Source organism: Camelus ferus, chromosome 9 (genome assembly GCF_009834535.1).
Source record: "Camelus ferus isolate YT-003-E chromosome 9, BCGSAC_Cfer_1.0, whole genome shotgun sequence".
In the NCBI taxonomy this organism is placed as follows: domain Eukaryota; kingdom Metazoa; phylum Chordata; class Mammalia; order Artiodactyla; family Camelidae; genus Camelus; species Camelus ferus.
In genome coordinates this window covers 52466043-52491743 of record NC_045704.1, presented here as the reverse complement: position 1 = coordinate 52491743, position 25701 = coordinate 52466043, and the positions used below count along the sequence as shown (strand labels likewise).

At 44.8% G+C, this 25701-nt stretch overlaps 1 protein-coding gene and 1 long non-coding RNA gene across 2 annotated transcripts in view; one reads left to right on the top strand and one right to left on the bottom strand.

Annotated features, from left to right (window-relative positions):
• Positions 1–25701, bottom strand: part of WWOX (WW domain containing oxidoreductase) — a 902466-nt gene that overhangs the window by 207414 nt on the left and 669351 nt on the right. The window lies entirely within an intron of this gene.
• LOC116665827 lies at positions 371–23095 on the top strand. Its single transcript, XR_004322547.1, has 4 exons — positions 371–1786; positions 6333–6339; positions 21616–21626; positions 23086–23095. It is a non-coding gene; the product is annotated as an uncharacterized LOC116665827 (long non-coding RNA).

The window sequence follows — 25701 nt, the reverse complement described above, 5'->3', positions numbered from 1 at the left end:
ACCACTGGAAGGGAGTGGCATCTCCGAGAGAAGTTTCACAAAGCTTCCAGAGCTCGAGCAGCTCAAAGGGCAGGAGGATGTCCAGTGAGCTGGGGTGGCAGGGGCTCAGAGTAGGGGAGCAGGTGACATGTGGCTGCTGGTCTTGCTGGAAGAGGAGGTTTGCTCCTGATGGGGAGGGACCTTTGGATCTGGGAGCCACGGGTCTTGCTTAATCCCTCCCATGCCCAACATGTCCACCAGGACTGTTTTTAAAACTGCAACCCATCACCACGTAATTTGCTTTGCTCAGGTCTCCGCTGGCTCTGTGCTGCCTGTGGATGAAGGATCAAGCCCTTCCCTAGACCTTGCATGCTGGGTGGGGACGGAAACACCTCCAGAGGGGTGAAAATTGGTGCCGGGGGCAGGGAGGGAGGGGAGAAAAAATGTTTACCGTTTCAAGGTTTAAAGCACATTATGCATACAGTACAGAAACAGATCTGCAGTATAGCTGTGGTATTAAGATTTCATGGGCGGGGGCGATTAGGAAAATCCTGTCTGAAAAGGCTCCTGGGGGTGGGAGGCGATAATGAAATAAGACATTGAGAAATACTCTCTACAAGGGTTTCTCACCCTCAGCCCTATCGTATGGACATTTGGGCCTGGATAATTCTTTGTTGCCAGGGGCTGTCCTGTTCACCCTGGGATGCTCTGCAGCAGCCCCAACCTCTGCTTCTTAGAGGTCAGGAGCCCTTCCTCCTGAGTTGCGACAACCAAACATGTTCCCAGCATTGCCAGATGTCCCCTGGGGGCAGGAATTCGGTCCCAGTTGGGAACTCCTGGATTAGACAAGGTCATTCTCATCCATGCTCACTGAGCAGTAACTATGCTGTAAAGCTTAACGATGCTGGATTTTAGGGGGGAGGGATGTCTTTAATTGGCAGCAGTACATTTTGGGGGGCCAAGCAAGTTGAGAGTTGACATGTAGAATGACAAAGCAAAAGGAGAGACCTTTCCACGAAGGTCTCATCAGGAGAGGGGAGGGGATTAGGGATTGGAGCCAGCAAGCCTAGAACTGTCCATCTCTCTCCATGTCCAGAGGGGCCTCATTAAATTCCGTGACTGCACTGGTGAAACTTGACTTGCAGCTGCGAATTTCAAGGCCTCCCCGGGCCTCCCATGGATGGGAAGCTGGGGTAATAAATTACCTCTGCTTCCAGGCCTGGGCTGTGGGCCTTGCGAGGTTACACCCTAAACATCCCATCTGAAGGGCGGAGAGCTGGGGGACCCAACACCAGGGAAGGAGTGAGCATGGGTCTCAGGGTTTGTCCACGTGTAACTGCAAATAGCATTAGCCATTTAGACTGAACAGTTTCCATCAGGGAATGTTTCTTATGACTCAGTAACAGTAGGCTTTTGCTAAAGCAAAAAAAAAAAAAAAAAAAAATTTCTTGTGCAACACATAATACTTTCAGGAAATAATATATGGCTACTTTAGGCAGATAATTGTAACCAAGATGGATTCGTGACATCGTACCGGGCCTGGTTCTGGAAAATGAAGGCTCGTCTCACTGCAGAACTGGAGTCTGATTGATTTCCTCCTGTCCTCAGACTCTGCAAAGCAAGTGCGATGTGAGGCGAGTGTTAGGGGAGGACCCGTGTGCCGTTCAATTAAGATGTTTATTGATGTCACACATAAAACTCTCCTATTTTATTATCTGGACTGGAAGATGGTTACTTATTTAACTGCTTTGCTTCCGAGCTCCTGGGGGTTCCTTCAAGATGCTTTTTCTCTAACACAAATCCAAGAGTCGGTCTTCTGATGAGTTCGTTTGCCTTCTTTTTCCTTCATTCTACATTCCTTCACTCTGTATTTCCCTCATTCTTGTCCTTCCTTCTGTACGCTTGCATTAACTAGGTTGAGTTTGCTTGCTCATGTTGGATCTGTGAAACCAAACTGCACTGTTGGGGCAGGAGTAGGGAGAATATACTTTTTGAATGCAAAGTGTTTCTACAAATTACCATTTAGAAGGTAATTTTAAACCTTCAATGCAAATGTTGTGCGAGTTTTGTCTTGCTGGGGAAAAAGAAAGCAAACCAACAGTACGATTATCTTGAAATAATCCCAGGATTAGTAATGTTAAATGAAATAAATAAGCTGATGGAAAAAAGCAAAAATACACGCGTGTGTATTTTTCCCTAGCTGGAGGAGGAAATTTCCCAATTCTGTTTACTAGCAGAAGTGGGGCCCTCAGCTCATAAGTCCTGGACTGCTGCTCCCACCTTTTTGCCCCTGCTTTCCAGTCTTCATAGGAGTTTGTGTAACTGAAGACACCCAGAAATACTTTCATTTACTTTTCCCTCGAGGACAGATCTCTCAAACTCAGGATCCAAAGTTCCATTGGCGAAGACAGTGCTTTGTAAAACCAACCAAAGCAAAGTAAGGCAGACAATAACCAAACCCTGAAGTTGATATTCATAAAATTTGAGAGACTAAGCCAGAAAGAAAAATGCTCAGAGAGAGATGTGGTTACGTCCTTGTCCATCAGATACATTGTTAGAGATGTTTGAAGAAATTGGCAGATACTTTAAGAACATACAAGGCCCTTTTTGGTTGGTTATTTAGTAACTCGGTTTTGTGTTGTTAAAAAAAAAAAGTGGAGATAGTTCTAGAAGATTCTATTTTTCTTCCCTTTATCACCTTTCCAGTCTTCCCAGCTGCTTCCACCTGGGAACTTAAGTACCCAAACACCAACATGACAGCTCGAACTTCTGCAAAGGGCTTAATTACTCATTACGAGATTCCATCAACACAAGCTCCGGTCTGTGGTTTTGTAATAAGGGCCGTTATCTTTCTTTGGATTTTTCACTCCTTCATAAAGGAGGATACGGCGGAGATTTCCGCAACCCCACTTTATATGGGAAGGGAACGGGAGGATTTTAATGCATGAATTTGATGTCATTAACAATGCTGACAGCTGTTTAATCCCAGTGGAAACAACAGCTGAGTCCCAACTGCGGGGGGAAAAATAATTAACTCTTCAGTGCATTCCGCGGAAGGGATCGTATGAATCAATTACGTGTCTCATGCCTTTACCTGCAGTTTTTGTCAATTACTCAGCTGTTCGGCAGGGAGGCTCCGGCTCTAATAAAATGACAGGAGGCCCTTACAGGCGACGAGACTTGTTAAGTTCAGAGAAGAGATTTATTAAATGGGCCTGTTCTAAGTTTGCCATTAATTAAAATTATGAACCATTTTTTATGTTTCCACTGAATCGCAGAGCGTAATGAACTAAAGTAAAAGGAAATAATGAAGTAGGGGCCCTGGGCTGACCCAGTGTCAGGGAGGAGAAGGTGGCTGAGCAGAAAGGGAAAGAAAAATAGGCCCCGTAGCCGAAACAGAAACACGGGGTAGGATGTGCGGCGCCCTGCTCCTTTATGACGCGTGCTGTTTAATTTAAACGGAACATTTAGACACCTGCCAGTGATGGTAAATTTGCTACTTTTTCACCCCTCCTCCCCCAGAGATGATCAGCTTTTGTCTTCTAGGCTTCACATTCTTTTTCTTTTTTTCTCTCTCTCTTCACCCCTGCTTGCTGACTGACATCCTTCCGGCGACTATTTCTACTGCTTTTAATTCATAAAATATTATAGATATAAATAATCTCTGATTAAGATCCTGCTTTCAACTCGGCGGCACTCACTTAACAGCTCCCATCTAATAAAGCACTCCTGGATCCTTTCCATTCATTTATAATGCGAGACTTTGAGCAGATGTCTTAAGTATTCAATGTTACAAACAGCAACATTACATGAATTTAAATCTGGCTCTTTGTCTCATCGCCCCTCCAAGCACGGCAGCTGAGGTCCGGGGAGCCCTGGTTCATCTGGAAACGATGTGGTTCTGCCACCTGCCCCAAGCTGCCTCCTTGCTGGGACATGGAGAACAACCTGCTCTCTCCCAAGAGGTCTGCGGCTGTAGGGTGTAAGTGGAGACCTGCTGTCAGGTCAGAGTCTGCTGAAGTGACAGGTGGAGGGAGAAGGTGTGCACACAGCAGGCGGACACACTCCAACCCTGCCTGGGAAGGACTGTAACGCTCTGTCTCTGAGTGTGTGTTCTTCCCAGTAGATCTTCATTAAGATAATGTCCCCACTGTTATCCCCATTTTATTGATGAGGCAACCGAGGTCCTGGGAGAAGAAATGAATTAATACTTCTCTCTGAATGAATTATTCTTATCTCTTATTAATATTCTACCTAAAAGGAATTGAACAACCATGTAGGCAAAATCCTTAGCTAAGGCTCGAAGTCCAGCACCACAAGGACAGGATACCAGAGATGTAGCTTAACACCTGTACTAGAAATAAAAAGTCCTAGGGAGTTTAGGGGCTAAACTAACTATAGTTTTTGGGGTTTTTTTTTTGGTTTGTTTTTTTTTGCCCAGGCAGCACACCATCCTTCCTTTACCTTCTGTTCTTCTGGAATTCACACTGTATTCCTTTTTCTTTTCTTTTTTTTTAGGTTTCATAGTGTATTTAAATAGGTGTAATTTCTCTTAAAAAAAAAAAAGATTTATACAATTCAGGAATGTCCTTCAATTGTAAGCACAGATCTATAAGCTAGAAATATAAATGGTGACTGTTTTCTAAAATATATATGAATAATAAAAATTTTACCAGATGTTCTTCAGCTATTGAATGGATAAATAAACTGAATAAACGATGATGCATCCAAACAAGACACTGTATTCCATTTGATCCTGTGGGTCAATTAGGTTGTTCTGATCTATTCTCTTTCCACAATGATAGACACATGACCTTGGTTGGCTAATTAAACAGCCTATCTCTTGACCTCAGTGGTGGGCTTGTGGATAAAGCATGTGATCTAAACTGGGCTAGAATCATCCCTGGGATACAGTATTCCAGGAGAGAATGAGGTCTCCTTGTACTGTTATTAATATTATATGAGAATGGGTGACTGGTCCATCTGGCAGCCATTCTCCCAGTAACAGAGAAAATCTGCAGTAGAAGTAAGTCAAACAGAGACCACTGTTAATTAAATGATGGAAAGAGATAAATAATCTGATTACATATTTGAGCTTCTGGATCCAGCTGTGCCTGAAGCTGTAACTCCAAGACTTCCTAGCACATGAACCAATACACTTCCTTTTGTCATACACAAGAGTTCGATCAACATGGGACGAGTGTAGTGAACACTGCTCCATGGAAGTTCTGCATATGGCATATCACATACTATTTTCCTACCTTGTGGTCTCCAGTTAATTCTCAGCAAATTTCTCACAACTCTGGCACCATTCCATGTTCTTTCTCAGCTCCATGCCCTTCCCCATGCTGTTCCTTCTACCTCAAACTTGGTGAGTTTCTTGTGTAACATTCTTCTATGCTTGGTGAGTTTCTGTGTAACATTCAAGACGCAGATCAAACATAAGCTCCTAGTTGACATCTTCCCTGGTTTCCCTAGATAGTATCAGTTTTCCCCAAATAAACTATGAGCTGCCTAGGGCAAGAGGCATGCCCTAGTCCTTGTATGTTCTCAACAAGTACCACGCTGGCTGTGAGGTCACCGTAACTGATATTAATCAAAAATAGCTCACAGTAAACTGGAAACACAGCCTTTACACTGTATTGCGGGGGGCAGGGAGACAGGGAATCAAACAAAATTATAACAGTGCAGGGATACATCCGATTCTATGACTGAGTCAACATAGTGATGCTGGTATGAAAAGAGGTAATGGCTCCAAAGGCAGGATTAACAGAAGTAGGGTGCTTGGGATGGCAGTGAAAGACTCAAGCCACTGCGCATTGCTCAGGCCAACCAGGATTTCTGTCCCAGCCTGGACTTAAATGGGGACGCTGCAGGGACATGAGCATCGGATTGGCTGAGTTACATTGTGGTTTTCATATTATTCTTAACAGCTGTATTGAGATAGAGCTCACACACCATACGATTCACCCACCTAAAATGTCTGACTCAGTAGCCTTCGGTATATTCACAGAGCTGTGCGGTGATCACTCAAACTTAGAACATTTTTGTTAGCCCCGAAGGAATCCCGCTCATTGAACTGGTGTCCCCTGCAAGCCCTCCGAGCCGTCTCAGCCCTAGGTAACCACTCATCTACTGTTTGTCTCTCTAGATTTGCGTCTTCTGGGCATTTCATGTAAATGGCATCACACAGTCCTTTGTGACTGGTGCCTTTCACTTGGTCTAACATTTTCCAAACACTATTTTGTTGCTCTTGTTAAAGCCGCAGCAGATTGCCTTTCTCCTGAACCGCAGCTCAGGTGGAACATAACAATATAAGATAAATAAAGGGGAAATGGCTGTCGGCAGAGCAGGATGGGAGTCCTGTGTTTTACTTTCGTGACTTTATCCCCTGAAGCCAGTACCTAAGGACGAGGGCTGCTGGATCCAGGCAGTTGGGCCCCTTACCAGGTCCCCCAGGCAGGACATCTGGACACAGAGAGTTCTGTTTAGTCGTACCTTTTTGAAAGCAAGAGAAAACTGTGCTATTTCAAGTCTTTTTTTTTTTTTTTTCTTTAAATTTTAAGAAACTGCCTTCTCCAGGAAGGGGCATTATGTGACAAACATTCCAAGTCCCTTCTTATGGTAATACTGCACTTTGCAAATGGCTCGGATCCAATCCAATTGAACATAATAAAATGAAACAATCTGTGCTATCTCCAATGGCTTTAATCTTTACCATGCTAATGATTCCTAAAACCAATGAGCGTGGTTTAAAAAAAAAAAAGATGAAGACGAAGAAGAAAGAAAAGACACGCTCTGCTCTCCTTCTTGGCAGCTGGGGCTTGGGTGTATTGTCACCATCAACAGGGACCTTGGGAAAAAGCCCGCCCCACTGCTTTAAGGTCAGAGTTCACATGTAAAGCGAACTGGTCGCAGTCATTGTACTGTCCCTCTGCTCGGGATGGTTAATGAGGAAACACAATTGCATCCATAATTAAGGCTGCTGCCCCACTTTGCGATGTTGGCGAGAACTCCCCGGGGAGGGGTTTGGACATCACCAGGACCTGGCCTCTTGGGCAATTAGCAATGTCACTGTCTATCTGTCCACAGAGAATGTCCAGGACTCCGAGCTCAGTTTCCGCCTAGGGCTGGGACGTGGGAAGGGCAATCGGGGAGAGTTTTGGAGAGTGTGGAAATAACTCACTCACTCGTTCGTTCACCCACATGACCACGCACGAAACTAGGAATCAGAAATGAGTGAGACCACTCCTCGCTCTTAGAGAACCCAGAGTAAGTGGAGATTAAACACAGAGATGGACACATGTTTAATGTATGGGGGTAAGTGCTAAATAAGAAGTGAGAACACAAGACTATAAAGGGAGGGGTTGAGGGAAGGCTCCCCGCTCCCTCATCCTGCTACCGCTGTCGCTGCCGAGTCCCAGGCTGCTGGAGCAGGGCCACCTGCATCCTCTCCCGTCCTGCCCTCACCCCGCTATTACAGCGCCCACCGGTTCCGAACTCGGTGCCACTGTCTGCAGCAGCCAGTTCCTGAGTCATCCCCTGTCCTCTGTGACCCTGCATCCAGTCAGAACCAAACGTCCATCCAGATCTCCCAAGTCAAATCTGTATGGACCCCGTCTTGGCCATTTCCTCCAGTCAGGTGCCTTCAAAAGCCTTGGTGAGCAGGAGTGGTCACCTCCCAATTGTTCAGGGGTAGATTCATCCACTGGGAACCTATTTTGGACCGCGAGTTTGCCTCTTCCCTTCCAGACACCACTGAGTGATGAATGGGCTTCTCAGAGAAGCAGATGAGGTGAGGGAAACGGGCTGGAAACATGTCCTGTGTGTCTCAGGGGCTGCTGGGTGACCATGGGGAAAGTTTTAGAAGGGGAGAAACTGAAATGACAGATGAAAGGAAGTCTTTAGATGATTTCTGTGTATTCACAGATTGTTCCTCCATTAAGACAATAATAATGGTTGATAATAAAAACAAATGATACTTACTAGGCCCTTACCATGAGCCAGACACATTCTACATACATTCTTTATATACATTAATTCCTTCAATCCTCACAACACTTCTATGAAGGGTGAATTATTATTTTTCCCATTTCACAGATTGGAAACTGAGGCACAGAGCCGTTAAGTAATCTTCCCCAAAGCAGGACAGGTAGTACATGGGATTGAACCCCAAATATCATTTTGGATGAAACTGGCATGCCATTAAAATAACTGTGCAATATATTTCAGCCTCTTTTAAAAAATGCACCCTCTTTGACTGGGTAATTCTACTTATGGAAATCTGATCTTAGGAAATAGTTGATTATATATCATATTTATTAGTCTAAAACACTCACACGTTACTTTTTAGCTTACTTATAATAAGTAAAATCTACAAGCAATGTAAATTTTCTACGTTAGGGGACTAGTTAAATAAACGACATTATTAGCCAACAAATGGAATTTATAGCCATCATTACAAATGACATGCAGGGAGCATCAATAATATTATGGAACTGGGTTATAATGTCAAAGCAAAATGCAAAACTGAAACTTCTATAGATGGCAAGATGAAAGTATGTTTGGCTGTCAGGGTAGAGGATGTGCAGTAAATAAAAGGAAAATTTTCCATGTGGTTCCACCCCGAGCAGCCATCAGGAAACGGTTTATTTCTAGGGATATCTATATCCATACCCATCGTCTCTTAAGCCAGTGCCTCAAGAAAACTGAACCTGGTACTCTTTTTTTTTTTTTTCCTGAGATATTTCATGTGGAAAAATAAATTATATCAGTGGGTTTAATATCTCAGTTGGATAGGTAAAGCTAGGTTCCTGAGCTCAGAGAAAAGAAAAGAAACCAAGCAAAAGAGCTTTGAATTTGCAGCCCTGCTCACGCAGTGCATCCGGAGTTGATGAGGCGCACAGGAATCACCTGGAGATAACTTTTTCTACTTGTTCCCAAGCTCAGGACCAAGTCACAGCACCTCCCTCCTTCAGCTCTACTTTAGAGCAAATTGAAACCAAATTAGATCACTTGTTTTGTCCAATTGTATAAACCACGGCAATACTGTGGGAAAATCTAATAGTCTTAATCTAAGAACTGCTCCTGTGCCCACAATAGAATCAAACAAATAATCAATAAACCTCTAGATATTATACCATCGCCGAGTGAAAAGACAGAAGAGCGGGGTTTGTGTTGGCAGAGGGAGCTGCAAGGACCGAACAAGCACCAGCGACAATAAAACTGGGGTGAGCAACACAGCCCCATCTACAGACTTCTAACACTTCCAGAATCTTCTAGTGGGAAGTGTTAGATTATGAACCTGAATGAGGCAGGTATTTTCCTGAGCCTTTAAAAATCTCATCTAATCGTCAGCAATAACATTATTATCCCTATTTCATTATTGAACAAATTTGAGGTTCAGAGAGGTTGGGTCACTTGCCCAAAGTCACACAGCTAGTTAAGTGGCAGAGATGGGCACTGAAACCAAGTTTTGTTTTGTTTTGTTTTTTAACTGAAATTAAAGTGAATCCATGCTGACAAACTGGCTTTGGAGTCAGCCAAAATCCAAAACCCACATTTTCTGTAAACTTAGGCAAGTTGATTGTATCTTCCAGACTCAGTTTCTACATCCAGAAATGGAAGTAACAATGCATGTGTACATGCCAAGTGCTTAGTGCAATCCATACTCAAAAAATGCTGGTTCTTAATAGCTTTATCATTTCATTACTCTAAATATTTTTTAAAAGCATATGGTCAACAAAAGCATAAGAAAACATAAAACTCAACAATAACATAATAATGATACACCTGCTTAAGTGTTTAGGTATGAAGGGACCAATGTCTGCAATTAATTTTGAAATGAATCAAAAAATAAGATAGAAGGATGGACAGACAGAGGGCTGGATAAATGGGTAAAATGTAAGTAGAGAGTAATATTAATTGTCAAATCCAGGTGGTGCCTAGATCAGTGCTTACTACAGAATTTGTTCAACTGTAATGTATGTTTCACTTTTCTGGTTATAACAAAACGCTGGAAGGAACGGCCTCCTACACAGTAGTGGAGAATGGAATACTGTGGCTGGGTGCTTACCTCATAATGAGGAGCAAACTCAGACAGACACTAATGAGTGAGCACTGAACGATTCTATTTACAGAAAACTCCAGAGCAGAAAGCTATGGTGACAGCAGTCAGACCCCTGGCTGGCTTCTGATGATGGATTTATTGACTGGAAATCGGCAAAGGTGAGCCTTAGGTGGAGGTTGGAAACGTTCTCTATCCTGATCTGGGTGATGTTGACACAGGTGTGCAAGTTCACTGAGCTGTCTCTAATACATGTGTGAAAGATACACAAGGCAGAGTCTGATCCGAGCAGCTCACATTTCTTGAATGCCCTCCTCTCCCTATGCCAGGCATTCCTTCTAGGCACTTTCTGATGCATTCACTTGGAAAACCATTTCAGAGAATTGTCTGACAGAATACATTATTTAAGCCTTTAAATGCAATGTACGGCAATCTCACTTTCTTAGAAAAGGACTATTATCCTATCCCTGAGAGTAAACTCGGCCTACGAGGAAACCACGAAGGTGTGAAACTCCTCCACCTTCTAGGACCCCTTGTCCGGCACCCTTGGGCCCGTCGTTCTCTCCTTCACAATCTGATTACTTCCAGGAAATGATGGATACCCCACTGACCCCAAATTTCTGCCCCCTGGTGTGAGATTCAGCCATTAGGAAGGGGAAAGGACAGGCCATCTCCAAATCACACCACATGAGAGTCACCTACAAGGGACGTCCCTGTCAAAGGCTTCACTCTCCCTCTCTCCCCTGGGAGATGTGCCAGTTCAGAAGACAAACCTCTCCTTGTTCACCCCAAGAGCATCCCTTTCCAAAGCTCCCCTAGGGCTTGGCCCTCTTGTCACAGGAAGAAGGCACATCCAGGCTTGTTCAGGAGCATCCTGCAAGGAGGTCCTGATGAGAGGCAGGAGGGCTGTCCCTGGCAACAGGAACCTGGCTTCTGGGTCTACTGTCAGTCCCTTCCAACATGCCTGTGATGTGAATCTGAAAGCAGCACCTTTTCAAAGCAGGCAGCTGGAACTATACAGTGATTTCTACACATCAATAACATAGATGATGTAGTGAGAATAGAGATGAATTAGGATCCAGGAGGGCAAAACTATCTAAGACCATGAGAACCTAGGACACTTATTCAAAAAATACAGACCCCCAAGTTTCTCTCTAGACCGACTGAATCAGAATCGCTGGGATTGACACACCAGAATATTCTTAATTTAACAACCTTACAGTGAGGAGTCTCCTGCATGTGAAAGTTTGTAAAGAGTCTCTTAAGGAGAAGAGACCCTTTCATTCATCCTTATAACCATCCATCCACACACCCATCCATCCATCCACCCATCCACCTGTCCATGCATTCATAAACCACGTATCCATCCATCCATCTATCCATCCATCCACCCACCACCACCCACCCAACCATGCATCCACCCCATAACTATCTATCTGCTGTGTGCTTTCTTTGTGCACACCACAGACTACACCTTCTTTGATAGTCAAAGACAAAATTTCCTTACACGAACGAGTTTTACAGAGAACCACAACAACTTAGCCATTTTAAATTATAAAATCATCAGTCCAATCACATAATAGTGATTTTTAAAAACCTCACTTATGGTAATTTCCCCCATTTTTCTCACTAACCTATATAAACCTATTTTCAGATATCACCCACCATGTATGAAGGGCTGCCGGATTTTAGCGAGACTATGATCTGGAACATAACCATTGAGTGCTTGACGTGAGTCTTTTCTTCGAGGGAACCGGTACCTTTAGCTGAGAACACTCGAGTCTCACGGGTCTGCAGGTTGGAAAGCCCAGATCTATGGGACCAATTACTTTCTGAGATGTCCAATTACAAGTGAGTAATTTCTTTCTCCCAAAGATATTCTGTGGAGAATACACTATAGATTATTCTGTTGCCAGTAAACTAAGGGATTTTGGTACCAAAGCAAACCCAGAGGTTCTGAAGTTCTCTTCCTTTAACATAAACTCTCCGAAAAATGTGTGCATGCAAGTGTGCGTGCGTGTGTGCGTGCCTGTGGGCGTGCAAGTGTGACAACTGAGACAGAGATTCAATAAAAGATGATGATGATTTAACAAGAAAAAATAAAGCGCCTAAATTGAAAAGGTAAATATGCTCTTTTTGGGTTAACTGCTGTAGAACTCCATCTCAGATTCACGGATCCTAGTGGCTGATGCCATGGGAAATGGTGACGATTGTTTTGCTGAATTGAATGTCCTTATTCGGCTCTCTGCCCCCTCCACATCATAAGATCCCAGACTAAAGTAGAGACCATTCTTCTCTTTCTTACCCCTGATCGATTCCATGCTTGACAGTGCTTGACTTGATAAATATCTGCCAAATCATGGATTTATGTCCTTCCCGGGTAAGAATCTGACAAAATGAGACAGTGGTTGCATCTCCAATGGCTTTAACCTAAAGCAAGTGGATGACTTCCGTTGGGTAACAGTCTTCTTTCGTTTTAAGAGTTGACATTGCTACAGAACACATCCAAAGAGATAAAGAAGGGCAAAGCCAGCTGGTCACTCAGCAACAGATACGGACTGGTTTTAGAATGTACCACAAGCCAAGCATAACACTAGGAGAGAGGAAGCCCTGGTCTCATCATTTTCTGCCATTCCAGAAGCAGGTGTGTCTTTGACCTGGGACCCTTATTATGGCCAGATTAGAAGCCAAGCATTAGAAGCCAAGCATTACAAGCCAGGTATTAGCAATTCAAAATACCAAAACAAACAACCCAATCCAAAAATGGGCAGAAGACCTAAGCAAGCAATTCTCCAAATAAAGACATACAAATGGCCTAATAGGCACATGAAAAAATGCTCAGTATTGCTAATTATCGGAGAAATGCAAATGAAAACTGCAGTGAGGTATTACCTCACACCACTCAGAATGGCCATCATTCAAAAGTCCACAAACGATAAATGTTGGAGAGGCTGTGGAGAAAAGGGAACCCTCCTACACTGTTGGTGGGAATGTAGTTTGGTACAGCCATTATGGAAAACAGTATGGAGATTTCTCAGAAAACTAAAAATAGACTTACCATATGATCCAACAGTCCCACTCCTGGGGATATATCCAGAGGGAACCTTAATTCAAAAAGACACATGCACTCCAATGTTCACAGCAGCACTATTTACAATAGCCAAGACATGGAAACACCCTGTATGTCCATTGACAGATGACTGGATAAAGAAGTTGTGGTATATTTATACAATGGAGTAACACTCAGCCATAAAAAAGAATAAAACAATGCCATTAGCAGCAACATGGATGGCCCTGGAGAATGTCATTCTAAGTGAAGTAAGCCAGAAGGGGAAAGAAAAATACCATTATGATATCACTCATATGTAGACTCTAAAAAAAAAAAAAAAAAGATAAATGAACTTATTTATAAAACAGAAACAGACTCACAGACATAGAATACAAACTTATGGTTACCGAGGGGAAGGGAGTAGGAAGGGATAAATTGGGAGTTCAACATTTGCAGATACTGAGGGGAATATATAAAATAGATAAACAAGTTCATCCTGTACAGCACAGGGAACTATATTCAATGTCTTGCAGTAGCTTATGGTGAAAAAGAATATGAAAATGAATATATGTATATTCATGTATGGCTGAAGCAATTTGCTGTACACCAGAAATTGACACAACACTGTAAACTGACTATACTTCAAAAAATATATATACGAAAACATGGGTGGCTGGAATCAGTCCTACTGCCCCAGTCTAGTCCCTGCTATGTGATCAACAACGCAACCCCTTGTCCCTCACTCCTATGACACGTGACCTGACCAGTGGTCCTTTACACTAGTCCTGCTCACCTGTGCACCACGCGCCGACTCGCTGACAGACCTAAGGCACAGACACCGACTGGTGTTTCCTTCAATCATCCAGAAATATCTCTCTTCACACACCCTTTATTCCCAACCTTAGTTGCAAACTGGAATCACCTGGGGAGCTTTTAAAAACCCTGATGCCCAGGCTATCCCCTAACCCAATTAAGTCAGACTCCTCAGAGGAGGAAAGCAGGCTTCAGGGTTTTTTTTAACAGTTCCCCAGATGATGCCAGTAGGCTGAGGACCACTGATGCAGCACATCTTTCCTCCACTTTTCTCAGATTCATCAATCTGTGCATCTGGCCTCAGCAAGACTTCTGGATCTGTTGATGCTGTATTTCTATGCGGTCTCATCAATATCCGGACCTCTGCTTTATTCTGCAGAGTTTGACAAGCTCTTTGATCTTCAACTAAGACATGTGCCTTCATATCACACTGAGAGTCACCACTGATGGTTCTGACATCCTAGAAGTGGATGGGTGGATGGATGGATGGATGGTTAGATGACTGGGTGGAAGTAGGAATGGAAGGATGGATGGATGGATGGATGGACAAATGGATGGACAAATGGTTGAAAGGATAGATGAATAAACAGAGGTATGGACAGTTGGATGGATGGTTAACCATTTGAAGACTTGTATTATAACATCTGAATGACTTCATCATTCTTCTCAAATGTTTATGTCCCCTACCAGACTTTAAACACCGTAAGACAGATTTTGAACTTATCTCTCTTCGCTTTCTCAGGAAATAGCTCATGGCAAGTTCTGATAACAAAGCTTCTAATTGGATGATGGGAGTACTGATCTCAAGAGAAAGGGGGTGGACAAGCATTTTTAAAGTAGTGCATTATTTCGATAGTATGTGTCTAGCTATTGGAGAAGTCCCTCTCTAGAGCCTAGCAAATCATTTATTCAACATCTGGAACACAGAACTCTTGCCTCCCAGTACATTTTTCTCTTTTGAAACAAAGGAAGGATTATAAAATTACATCACCCTCCTACCCTTGACCCCCGTCCCACACACGACTGCTTTCTGATCAAACTATCCGAAGTGGCATTACTGAGTTGGCATTTTTCATCGAGCGATACAGATCCCGGTGACACCCACAAATGCTGTGCTGTTTATGTGTGGCTGGTTTGAGGGGACCGAAGGAAAAGTAGCGAGTCCTTGGTTGTACCACTTCTGGTGTGGGGACTGATGCCCATTTCTAATGGAAGAGAAGTACGTCAGCGTTAAAAAATATAGTTCAGGTTACTTTGAAAAGTACAAGATACCATAACTTCCCAAATTGGCAAAAACTACCTGCTATGAGTTGTAGTAAAGTGTGTTTTTAAATTATTTCAGAACCATAAAACCTCTCCATAGAGAGTGCTTTGAAACTGCAAATTAAATATAGAACATCTATGAACTGTATCCGTTTTTACAGTAAGTATATATTTCCATGGGGGTTTGTACCATCTTTTTTGTCTAGTTACACTAGTTAATAATGCAGTGAATTTGCAGTAATAGAGTAAATGTTATTTTGATGACACCATTTGATTAAATTAAAGATGACATTAAAAGGACCATTTCAATAAAGAACCGAAATCTCCAGAAGTTAGCTGGGGCTGAGTGTTGAAGTCAGCGAGTCTGGCGGGTCTTAAAAGGACCAAATGGAATTTCCTTCACCGTGTGAATGATGAGCAAGTTAAGGAACAATAAGGACCAAATAATAATGGGAGAATATGAAGGCTCAGATTCTGAGACCCAGGCAATTTTAGTTATTTGCGGCAGGCGTGCTGTTCGCAGGAAAACACCTGGTGTGGCCTTGGGAAAATGTAGAAATGCATTAAGTAAAACAAAAGTGAGAGGGCACACTGAGATTTGCAGCCAAATGTGCTGATGTGGGGACAGCAACTGAGACGCTGCACAAACAAAAGAAAGGGAGACTTGAGATTAGTCATGTTCCCCAAACCCAAACCACTTGCAGCCCCTCCATCCTCGCTGCAGATTCACAAATGCAAGTTTGGGCCACCCACACCTGTGCGGGGACATCTCGGAGATTCAAAATGGAGGAGAGAACCCTAATTATTTCTTCCCAGCCTCTGTTCACGTGGTGCTCACCAAATAAAAGCTCTTTTCCCGAGTGAGAGGTTCACGTCCATAAATCAAGAGACTGTTTGAAGATCCCCTGACTTAAGTTCTTAGAGATAGAATCTATCTGAAGAGACATTCCCCAGCAACATGACTGTGTTATGAATCATGGACATTGCACCAGAAAGAAATTCCAAGTTTATAAAGGTGTACGGTGGTCGAGGCCCTTCATTCCTACAGAAACACTTGCTCTGGTGTCTGGTCCCCAAAGACAGGTGACATCTCTATCTGTGGGCCACTGACTGTTGACAAGTTCAAGGCTGGAGCACTTACATTTGTGACTGTTTTTACAGCTAAAAAGAAAAAAAAAAGAAAAAGAAAAAGGAAAGAAAAGGACGTCAGCTCAAGCAAATATAATCCTTGCTTGTGATCTCAAAAGAACATCCTTGGATGTTTTTCTCAGGGAAGTCACCAGGCCGTCATCATGTTGGTGTCTCAACATAATTATTTCCTCACAGAAGGGGAAGCTGGTGTGGTTTGTTGGAAAAGTCACATGCCCCATCTCGGTAATTATTGCTTCCTTACGGACAAACCCCTCAGAATACAAGATTTGTGGTGTATTTGACTTTCTGAGTATAAACCTGGGGTGCTTGTTATCTTTCTAGCAGCAAATCACTTAGAGACAGAGGATGATGGAAAACGTCACACTGGGCAAGCCGAGTAACTAAAGCACGTGGCCAACGAACGCGACGGAGCTGAGATCTTGGAGGCTGGACAGAAACCTCAAGCCTGAAGATACCCGTGTACCTGGAAAGATGCTGATTATTCAGAAGCGACAGCCAGCTTTCTTTAGGAAACATCCTCTTTCTCAGGACTCTGAGTGGTTCAAACCTCTGTGTTTGATATTTGCCCCTTGACAGTTTCCGAAAGTGGCTGCAGCCCCCTGCCCAGCTCCTGCTGGCTGCTCTTTCTTTCTAGGGATCCGGGGGAGTGCTTGGAGGTTCCCCAATGTCTTGCGTGTGGCACACTTTCAATACTCGAAAATACTTTTTAATGCCTGCTCAAAAAGAAGCCAGTGGAGATTTTTAGGGCCGTGAAACTACTCTGCACACGCCCATAATGATGGACCCACGTTATGATACTTCTGTCCAAACCCACAGCATAAGCACCACCAGGAGTGACGTCTAATGTGAAGGATGGACTTTGGGTGATAATGATGTGCCAGCGTGGGTTTGCTGATGGTAGCAAATGTACCGCTCTGGCTGGGGGTATGCTGACGGCGGGTGAGCTTGTGCATGTGTGGGAGCAGGAGATATATGGGAACGTGTGTATTTTCCTCTCAATTTTGCTGTGAACTGGAAACTGCTCTAAAAAGCAAAATCAATTTGAAAAAGTGGAAACCGGTTTAATAAAAAGCATATGTGAAAAACGGGGTGGTCACACGCCCAGTTATACCTTCAGCATGGGATCCACACTTGAGGAGAACGTTCCTGAATGCAACCCTTACTGACATGTTCCAGTGAAATCAGGCCCCAGTTCTATGGGATTCTAGAACCTGTACCTCTCTCTTGCCTCGTTTAACTCAAGTGTCACAGCACACAACCCACCTCCTCTCTCTCCTCCTGACCAATCTCACTGAGACTGTCCAGGCGACCCTTGTGTAAGGCAGCAGTTAGGGCGTGGACCCTGCAAGCAATGGAAAACCCACGTATAACTTCGAGTTGGCCCTCCATACCCGGGGCTCCTCCATACCCGAGGTTCTGCATCCAGCAGATTCAACCCACCTGGGACCGTGTAGTACTGTAGTATTTTTTACTGAAAAAAATCCACGTGTAAGTGGACTGGCACAGTTCAAACCCACATTGCTCAAGGGGCAACTGTATATGTAGAAACATCAGTGGGAAACATCAATTTTAGACTGTGAGGAGCCTTCGGCAGCCCATTTGTGAGGATACGTGGAACAGCATCAGAGAACCAGCTCTTCAGCCCCATCAGAACCAGTCCCTGTCTCTGACACCTACAGCCTCTCCACTGGCCCTGAGTGTAAGTCTCTCTTTTCCGTGGGGAAAAAATTCTATGCAGCTTTATGTCATCTCTCTGCAGAGTTCCCTGATTAAAAAAAAAGCCAACCCGATGAGGCATCTGTGCTTCCCGGAGCATTTCCTATTATTTCCATGATCCCTCCCGCCAACACCTTCAACTCCCATATCACAGGAATTTGTTCACGTGCCTCTGCTTCTATACCGAGAGGTCCTTGAGCCAGGTCTGTATCTTAATTGTTCTTATTTATGTGTATTTCTACTTTCTGGCATGGGCTTGGCGTATCACCAATGATCCACAAGTATATGAGGGAAATTGGACGTTTAGGTGACTCCATTATTTCTAGCAAGCCACTAGGAGGATATCATTGCAGGTTTTCAGCAAAAATATAAAAATTTCACCATTCATCTATCTGTGCATCATTTATCCATCCACCCAACCACTCATCTGTTCGTGTATCCATTCATTCATCCATCCATCTAATCAGCCAACCATCCATCCATCCAACCATCCATCCATCCATCCGTCCACTGAAGAAATGAGCAATAATACCTACTCTGCCATGCCTTTTTATGGGTGATAAAATAAAGGGAAAAATGACTAAAAAATGAGTAAGATATGGTCCTTGCCTTGGCATATGTTGCCGCTGAATAGAAATAATATATGAAAAGCAAGGGCCATGTCTCGTCTGTCTTTTTGTACCCAGCAACATCTTCCGCAGGGGCTTTAATTCAACAGCAATCGGCAGACGACTGTTGAATTAATGAAGAAAAACAAATACAATGTAAGGCAGTAAGTGAAAAGTATCAGATAAATGCAGCAGAGAAACGCTACAGAAGAGTGGAGGGTAGGTGGGTCCCATCCAGCTGGACACCTCACGGAATCATCTCCAGAGAAAGCCAATGGCAAACTGGGGGACGGGGTTAGAAAGATGGTAGGGTAGTACGTAGCAGAAAACAGCAGTTTAAGCTGCAGAGTGTAGCAGAGGTCCTAGAGGGACTGCTGATGAATAGGTTTCTAATTTGACTAGGTTGGAATCTTGTGTTTGCAATTAGCAGCATCTATTTGCATACAATTAGCACGCAAAGCCCTTAGAAAGAGTTTGTTCCCTAAAGTAGGTTAAATATGTCCCCCTGCAATTGTGCCTGCAGCATTGATTCATTTCACAGATCCATTACCCGACAGAGACCAAGGATGGACTTCAGCCCAATCTGTCTTCAAAGAGCAACACCTGGACTGTGTTGGTCCTGTCTGATCAGAACAAGGGCTGAACTTCCCAGAGGCTCTGACTTAGGAGATCTGAGTGTCAAGAGTGGTCATCTGTGGTTGAACTGAACGGTCAACTTAGCTGGTACACGGTCAGTTTCACTGCCACCACCACTATCATCAGCACCACCAACCGCTACTGGGGGGAAAATTCCTAAGAAAACAAAACAACATCAGGGAAAGGAGTGATTTGACATGAGAACTGTGGGTCTTTGATGACCACATATCCCAGGATGCAGGTTCTGACTACACTTTGCCTGCTGTTTCCCTCTGCAGTTTCAAAATTATCCTGGAAGCCCAAGCAAGTGCCTCTGAAGCACAGCCTTGCTCACTCACTCATTCAATAAACATTTGTTGATTGCTGGGTCTTCTGTTTGGGAACTAGAGATATACTGGTGCCCAAATGTTTGTACAGAACCAAAACACATAGCCTATGGAGCTTACAGTCCGGTGGGGAAATTGATAAATAAACAAAAATAAATGTAAAATCACAGCTCGGTACATTGCCATCAAGAGAAAAATGTGTGGAACTATAAGAACTTACAGGAGAATTCAATGCAATCAGGGAAGGCTTCCTGGAAGGAGTGACAATGAAGTTAAAATACAAAGAATAAGTAGAGGCAAAGAAGGGGAGGGACCAGCATGAGTAAAGTTCCTGTGGCAGGAGGCAGCAGGGAAAGTTCCAGAAACTAAGAGAAAATCAGTGTGGTAAGAGGGCAGAGATTTAAGGTGAGAAGAGTGAGAAATGAGATGCGTGAGGTTCTCATCCAGGCAGGGGACAGATCCCCTGGGTGGGAGAGTTGGAGGGGCTGTACAGGGGTCCATCTGTATCCTAAGAGCAATAGAAAATCATTGGTGTGGTTTAACGGGGGTGGGAGGAGTGGGAAAGGCTTACCTAGATTTGAGCTTCAAGAAGGTTGCTTTGGCTGTGTTGGCAAAACAGCACGGAGTGGGAACCACTGCCTGCCGGCTTCAACTGCCCCCTGCCTCACCGTCCCATGGCAAGAAGGCTGCTGCCTGCCCTGGGCGTGCTGGTGCCAGAACTGTCCCTTGTCCTGCTCTGACATTTCTTGCCATCTGTACTCCTGGCTGGCCCCCTTCGTGACTATATGAATGTCCCTTTCTCTACTCCTTTCCATTGGCCCATGGGCTGGTGCTCTCATCACCTGGTTCCCAGGTACAAGGGACAGTCATGGTCTCCAGTTCCCACTGGGGATAGTACCAGAGCAAGACGGACACCAAGTAAGACTGTCACTGCCACCTGGAATGGGTCCTGCTGTAGCAGTATAGCTGCTGTTTTCATTTTTTAAATATCCATCCTGCTTCTTCCAGCATTACCATGCCTTCTGTACTCCATCCCTCTTAGTCTATATGGCTTGGGTCAAGCTGACCCCATCCCGCAGCTCCAAGGCGGCATGCATTCCAGGTCCCGACAGGTCACCGTGATTGGTTGAGAAATATACACATGACCCTCCAAGGGCCAATGAGAGTCAGCCGTGGACTCGCTGGCGCTCTCGGGAAGGAGATGCTCTTTCCCTGCCACTCCTTGAATGTGAAGGATGTGGGCTCCTGGCGGCCACCTCTGCCCTCCGGGACTGACCCTGTCTGATGATGAAGATGGCACAGAAGAAACCACCGCCAAAAGATGGAGTGATGCAGAAGTATGACAGGGTCATTTGATCAGCCGGGTCAACCAGCCCAGACCTACCCCTCAGCTTCCCAGTCCTGGGAACCAACAAATTCCCTTTTTTTTGGCTTAAGCTGGTGGGTTTGCTGTCACTCACAATTGAAAATAAAAACGTTCAGTCTCATCAGGTCTATTCTCCTAATTGCCCTGCTGTAACTGCTGCCGCCCTAACCACTTCTGGCCCGGGAGGAATTTAAGGGGTGAGATGGAGGGAGGAGCTTGAGTAGGGTCGGAAAGAGCTCTCTTCAGTGCAGCCTCTGGCCTTCTACTACCACGGCCCTGGCAGACACCTCTCTCGCACTATAAGAGGAGATAATCAGAGCTGTAACCCTGAAATCTGGTTCTCCCCAAAGGTGTCAACCTTCTTCACGTTTCCCAAAGTCCTGGGCATGATGCCAGCAGATCATTTTAGATTTCTTTTGAAAGCTCCCAATTTCATCATCACAGTGTCTAAGAAAAACCATTATTAAAATGCTTGCAGAGAGTAGGACCCAAGGATGAAGGATCCCAGCTCAAAACTTTTACCCCACATAATGGAAGTCCTTTTAAGTATAATCATTTATAGGTTTAGAAATCCACAGACTCTAATACCAAAAACTGTGTGCGTATATGTATGTGTGTGCGCACACATGCTTGTGTACAAGTGTGCACACGTGTACGCATGTGGTGTGTCTGAATAGAAAAAAAATGAGACCTTGAATAGCCAGGGCTCCGCTTGGTCTCTTCTTTTCAAACGCAAGGGCACCTGCTATTACTTAGCTTTCCAACCCAACACCCTATTTCATCGGGAGTCGATAAGACAAACAAGCCCCTTGCTTTCAGAACAATGGTGAGCCACTGTCCCTTTGCAGTAACAAACGCTGAAAAGTGGTCCACTCTTCTTTTCCTTTTTCCTCAAGTAAATAACCAGTGACTAACTCACCCCCTGCCCTACTCTGCACCGCCTCCCTCTCCCCACCACCTTATGTAATACATTTGACCGGGAGACAAGAAATTCAACCCAAAGATTGGGAGGGAGTAGTGGAAAAGGATGGATGAGACAGGCCATCTCTAATCTAAAAGGATGGATGAGACAGGCCATCTCTAATCTATCAGTCATGTCTCTCTCTTTTTAACCCCAAACAAAACCAAACCACATGCAGAATTCGTGGTTAAGAACATGGTTTCCACTGTCATGACCTGAGCTTACGTGCTGGACTATACTTAGAGCTGCCTGGAAAAATCTACAAGCCTCGGTCCTCTCATCTGCTGAATGGGAGTATGATAATGAAGCTAAAGGATGAATGAAAAGAAAAGAATGCATGTCCCTTGCCTGGCTTACTAAACGCTAAACACTAAGATCAATTTTGCTGTTAGGACGAAGACAGTCAGTCTGGGAGCCAACAAGTTACATAGATGTGGAGTGACATGTGCAATCTACAACTGAGGTTTCTCAGGCCAGCACAATGCATTCAACACAATAAGGCTTTCGTCACTCAAGAGGAAAACCTTTTCCTTGTCTTTTTTTTTTTTGCCCTGCAGGGTGAATCTAGGGCAGCTGTGGCATTGGGCTTGGAAGAAGCCATACATACACCTCAATGCTTTGTCCAGATGGAGTTAACACGAGACTTGGAGAGGGGAGGAAAAGAATAGAAATGTGTTCATCTGTGAAATTAAAAGCAGTGCAGCACGACACCCAGCTTTACGTGTCGGGGTTCGTCAAAGGCAATGATTAGGCTGAATATGACTCTGAACACACTCATAATCAAACAAAAGCAATTCTACTGAATGAGGAGAGCGGATTCTCCTGGGAGGGGAAAACAGGCAAAAGGCTGAGAAGTACTAGGAATCAAGCTAAATGGACTGAGGGCTAGTGGAGACCCATCCCGTGGAAGGCTCGGCGGCACTGGGTTAGTTCATATCACTGCCAGAGGAGTCACCATCAGTTCACAACAATGGTCCCTTTGTTATCTCCCAGTTGCCGTGGGGCCCAGGTCCAGGCACGGTGTGGCTCAGATGGCTGTTCTGGTTAGGGTCTCACAAGGTCAAAGCCTCACCCAGTCAAGGTGTCAGGCTTCTTCTCAGGCTTGTCTGGGGAAGAATCTGCTTCCACACTCAGCAGGTGACGAGCAGAGCTGAGCTCCATGCCGTTGTCATCGATTTGAATCCCCTATTCCCTCCCGGCTGTCAGCCAGAGCTCCACCTCCGCTGCTAGAGGTGGCCCATCTTTCTTGCTACAGAGTCCCAGCCCTCACCATCAGGGTCGGCAACAGTACATCACATGCATCTCCTGCCTGTCATCTCTCCACACCCTCTTCCACCACATCCCTCTGACTGCCTCCTCCGCCCTCCTCCTCCCACCTCTTCTGCTTGCAAGGCTCCCGTGGGTACACTGGACCCACGCCGACAATCCCGAAGAACCATCTCCCTGTGTTAAAGTCAGCTGAGCAATTACCTTAGTTAACACGTGCAAAGCCCCTTTTGTGAAGCAGCGCAGAGGGAGTAACACCAGGGGGGAAGGTCTCGGAGCCAAAGGTCTGCTTAGCAAAGGCTCTAAAAGCGTCTCTCCTGAAAAAATGGGTGCTGAACCCTCTCCCGGAGTTGGAGCACCCATGGTTTCTGCTGCTTAGACGGCGATGCACCGGAGCGCTCAGGAGGCCACGGGACACAGCAGCGCGATCGCGGGCATCCATGAAACAGGGAGCAGGGGTGTTGTGGGGCTGGGATCTTTCAGGATTTGGGAGGTTTTCAAAGCAAAAACCATTACCGGTTGACTTCCAGCTCCCTCCAAAGGGAGTGCACTTTTTAGTCTGCTGCCCAGAAAAGACAGGTTCTGAGATCTGCTGGGCACGAGTGCTCTAAGCCACATCATGAAGGAGACTCCTAAAAGGAAGACAGACCGTCTGTGAGGGCGGATGACGACTGGGCTTCCAGGCAGTAATGAGGGGTGAGGAAGAGCTGCCGCTGCTACTGCCTGTGAACAAACCAACCACCTCCTCGGTGCTGAGCACAACGCTGCGTTTTCACGTCTCCTAGCAAACCAGGGAGGCACGCACGACTATTCCCATTTTGAGTGAATCGAGGCTCTGAGCAGCTGAGTAGGGTCTGTAGGATGATACAACAGGCGCAGGTGGAGTTAAACTCAATTCTTTCTAATTGTAAGGCCTGCCCTCCTTCCTTTAAACCCGCCGGATCTGCTCGTTGGCCCATCTTGGGTTTCCGAAGTTCCTTCCTCCCTCTGCCTCTGACTTCCTTTAGAATGTCCTTGGACCCAACACCTAAGAAATAACGATTTAATTACTGCTGTTTTTCCAATGACACAATGAAATATCCAGAGTGAGGTCAATCAACCTGAACCCACCTGGAGGACGCTGAGAAGCTGCCCTGAAATATTTTATTTGGGGGCTTCTTGGACACATAGTTTGCCTTTTGTGGGTCTAAAATTAGGTTTCTGATTTCAGCCCTGGAGGGAAGAGGTAAAAATGGTTATAAATAGCGTCTAGGTGCCACATTCTTTTTGGCTCTTTTTAAGGGGCTAGGTGATGGGACAAAGCAATTGCTTTATTGAAAAAATGCAACGGATTATCCACTGGTTTATAATGATCCCGGGTTATCTGATCAGAGTGTGAACGGCAGAGACACTCCAGAGCTACTGGGGGTCCATCTTGAAAAGCTGTATGAGGCAGCCCATCGGGGGAAGTGCCTTCCAGCCCAAAGTTTTCCCCACTCAACTCCGTGTGCCCTGGATTTGCCACCGCCCTCTTGCAAGTAGGAAAAAGGAGCATTTTCAGATGCTTTCGTCGCAGTTAACATTCAAGAGCAAGATGCACCTGTGCTGTAATAAATGCAGGGACCCGACTGGGGGTGGAGGGGGAGAAAAATACTAATAAATGCAGCTAGGAGCTAAAAAAAAAAAAAAAAGTGGTTTTTGAAGCTAATGACAGTGTTTCTGCCTTTATCGCTTCAGGCAGAAACAGGAAGTTAGAAATCTAAGTGGCCTGAGAAAATGTAACATTTAACAAACTCATTTGCAGGCCTCCAGTCGTATTACCCTAATTTATTTCATTGTAGTGGGGGTTTTTTCTTTTGGGTGCTTTTTTGATCTATTTTTAATGGAAGACTAATGTGCATTCCTTTTTTCCCCCCTTTTTATTCACAGGGATTTATCAAGCAGTAAGGCATTTTTTAACAGAACTTTTCTTTTTTAACTTACTCCTTTATGGAGGCAAAGGCAGAACCGGGGGGAGAGATTCCAGCTCCATAATCCATATTTAATGTCTGTGTTCACAATTCCTAAAGCTTGATTTCACCTGAATCTTCCAGGAAGGGAAACCATCCTACCAACTTGGAGAAGGTCACCGTGTAGTAAGCCCCCACTGTCGACCCCTACCCCTTCCCGACTGCAGTTCTCACATCAGAATCTGGCTTCGTGCTAGGGTTCCTCCGGGGTTCACGGTCAGGTTCCGTGGATCACTTCATCCACGTGGCCCACCCGACTTTCATCAACAATCCAATAAATAAATGCACCAACCACATTCCCAGGTCTGCAACACGTCTGCAGAGCACAGACATGTAATGGTTAGATTTCTCCAGTGCCCCAGGAGGGAGAGAGAGAGAGAGAGAAAAGACCTCTTCTAGGCTGATCGCTAAAATCTCTTCATTGTGCAAACAAGCACAAAAAATGAGTTTGGCCATTTTCTATCAATCTAGGAACTCCCCGACTCTTTCTTCAAATACAGAAAGGAAAAAAA